This window comes from Mandrillus leucophaeus, unplaced genomic scaffold (assembly GCF_000951045.1).
Source record: "Mandrillus leucophaeus isolate KB7577 unplaced genomic scaffold, Mleu.le_1.0 Scaffold597, whole genome shotgun sequence".
Lineage (NCBI taxonomy): Eukaryota > Metazoa > Chordata > Mammalia > Primates > Cercopithecidae > Mandrillus > Mandrillus leucophaeus.
The window spans coordinates 1,664,772-1,668,220 of NW_012106441.1; positions in this window are offsets into that span (position 1 = coordinate 1,664,772).

Here is a 3,449-nt window from a genome sequence, read left to right on the forward strand (position 1 = left end):
GACAAAAGAAACTTTTTTTTGAAGGTCTAGTCAAGGCTGAAGTGTGTGTGTGTGTGTGTGTGTGTGTGTGTGTGTATAATAAACATGTTTTATTTATGTAACATGTTTATATATAACAAGCATATATATATTTATAAACATGTTTATAAATATATGTATATTTATATACATGTATATGTTTTAATTAAGCAAACTATAATAATTATATTATTTCAATTTTCTATAATCTTAATTTTAAAATTTTGTGAAGTATATTTATAAGCTCAGATGAATAAAACTACTCTGGGGGGAACTTAAAAATGATGGAGGTGAAGTCTGTTAATAGAGTGAGTTTCTTGAGGAGAAGGGAGAAGGTGTGGTGGACAACACAATAAGAAATGGAAGATTCTCTGAGATTAGAGGGACGGAACTTAGAAAAGGTATGGAATTGGGCAAACTTACAGCTAATGACGACAGTGGAGAAAGCTGAGGTAATTCTTTTCCAGTTCAGTAGAAAAGCTAAGGTTCATTGATAGTGAGTGGAGTGGGAGTGAAAAGGCTGCTTGAGGAAAGTGGAGAAGGTTTAAAGACACCAGTGAGGGAAATGGGAAGAAGATATACATATATATACACATATATATATACACACACATATATACACACACACACACATACATACACATACACACACATATTTAGATAGATATAGATATATAAAATACTGCTCAGGAGGCTAAATAACCCAGTTGAGACCAGATCTCATCCTTGTGGGGTGGCACCGAAGGATTTCACTGTTGCTCTGCAGCATAGGATAGGTGTGAAGAAGGTGGATTTCACTGATTAGTAGTCAGGATTTCAGTCAGAGGGTGTGAGAAAATGGGTAGGTATTCAGAAACCCAAGGTTCTGGTGAAGAGGATGGTTGAGGTGATTGAGGTGAAAAATGATACAAGACCAGGAAGGGTGGAATAGCAAGAAAATGGAGAGAGAGGCCCTTTCACCTCTTAGTTCAGACAATGGACCTTGAGGCATTGTTATATCTGGATACATCCCTTGGAAGGTTTCACTTACCATTGCCTGGAGCCTCCATTTCTAGTGCAGCAGGTTGCTTAGATCTCCCTGTCCTTAGAAGAGGTGGTAAGGCAAATAGCAGCTTTGGTTTCCTGACCCATGGATGAGGGTGAAGTAGTATCCTAAGGGATGTTGCAGAACTCCAAGAAGTAAGTAAGTTCCAGAGGAGGGAAGTGGACCAAACACCAGTTAGTGAAAAACCAGAGTTGGAATGTTACTACCCTTCATTCAAAGTTCTAGTCTCTTCTTGGCAAACATACCACCAAATACATATGGCTGGAAGTGATGGTGAAGGCACGGCTGCAACTCTTAGTCAACCCAGCTTATGTCTCACTGGGAAGATGGTAGAGGATGACAATATTCTATCAGGAAAAATATGCCTTGTGATTTTTATGGCCAAATGCCTTTGCCACCATGAGGTACATCCCTGTAGCACAGGACCAAGTTATATGTGAGAATTCTGCCCAGGAGACACTGGGGGAACAGGGATTCCCTGAAGCCGTACCAGAGGCGTGGGTATTCTGGCTGCCTTTGGAACATCAGGGAACTGGGGCTCACTTGGAGCTTGAAATGATTCTAGAGCAGTGGTTCTCAAACCTTAACACACATTAGAATCATTTGGAGAGCTTGTTAAAACATAGCTTCCTGGACCCTACCCTAGTAAATTCGGTTCAGTGGTTCTGGGATAATGCTCAATAACTTGTGTTTCTAACAAGCTCCCAGATCATTCTGGTGTTCTTGGTCTAGGCACTACACCTTCAGCAGCACTGTTTCTATTTGGGAATTGTATTGACCAGGCTCTGGTTCCACATGCCCAATGAAAAAAGTGCTCTAAGTCTGATTTGATGAATTCTCCTGAGGCACTGACTCTCTTTTAAAAGTCCCAGGTGTTGCTGCCTTTTGAGTAATCTAACCCCTCTGCAACCTGCTGTCATTGAGCCCTAAGCCCACAGCAATCTCCAGATACTATAGAGACTGGTCTTCACCTCGGTCTTTTGTTGTTATCATTGCTTATGGGTTATACTATGACCATTATCATCCCATAGGTGTTTTTTTTCTTTCTTTTTTTTTTTTGGTGCTGAAAAAGATAGAGATCTATCAAGATCTTTTTCTTCCAAACTGTAATCAATGTAGAGCCCCCTCTTTCTCACCAGGATTGTGACTTTTGCCTCTAACTTCTTAGGACCCAATATTCTTAAGAAAAGTTTATACTTGCTCTTTAGACAGAGACCTGAGTCCTTGGGGAATGAGTACAAGAGATATTTGGTGGGAGTATATCTGGCTCCCAACATTGCCAGTTGGTTCCCTGGCCATTTTCTTAAAATAGAAAAATGACACAGCACTGCCAGAACTACACTTGGTCTAATCCAAAGAGTATGTGTCTGAAGGACTCTGCCACAGGAATCTTCATGATACCAGCCAAGATATCTGAGGTCTAAGGATGGCAAACCCCAGGAACCATCCAGTACTCATGGGGGGATTCCAACAAAATAGAAGCTGGGATTTGGACATGTCTGGGCAGGTCCACTGACTACGTAGGGCAGGCATGCCTGGTGTCTATTTACATGACAGCTTTCGACTGAAGAAGAATTGTGTGGTTGCTCTGAAGGGAAACATGTTACTCTTAGGACCCAGGTTTTGAAAACTCTAATAAACAAGTTTATTAATTGTATAATGTATGCGTTATTTCATATCTGACAACTGCACAATTTATACTCGGATTTTTGACAGTTTGGGAATAGTTTATCCTATTATTATCTTTAGGGGTCTATAGTCCTCCTACAGGAAATTGTATCGAAATTAAAGAAGACTGATTTAATTTATTTTTCTGCCAGGAATTGTGCTGGGAGTGTGAATGAAAGGACAAAAGACACATTTTTGTGACTTTGAAAATTTCAGAGGGTGAGTGAATTTTTTCTAAATTTCATGGGAAATAATATATCTAAACCTTTTATTTTGAAAGGTACACTTGCCATACCACCTAGAACTTCATGAAGTTTTGCTAAATATTGACATGGATTAAATACTTTAAAGTATGTTTATCTTCCATTTAAAAAATGACTTACGCTTGGGCTTCTGGTCTCGATTGATATATATTATATGTTGATGTATGTTATATGTGAGAATTCTGCCCAGGAGACTCTGGGGGAACAGGGCTTCCCTGAAGCCCTACCAGAGGCATGGGTATTCTGACTGCCTTTGGAGCATCAGGGAACTGGGGCTTACTTATCACTATACAAACTGTCTACAGAAGAAGTTCCTCTCATTCATTATATTTTCAAGGTAAGGTTTGATTGATGAGTTATTATACCACCTTTTTTCTTTAATTAATCGTAGTTTTGTTTGTTTGTTTGTTTGTTTGTTTTTGTTTTTTGTTTTTTGTTTTTTTTTTTTTTTGAGA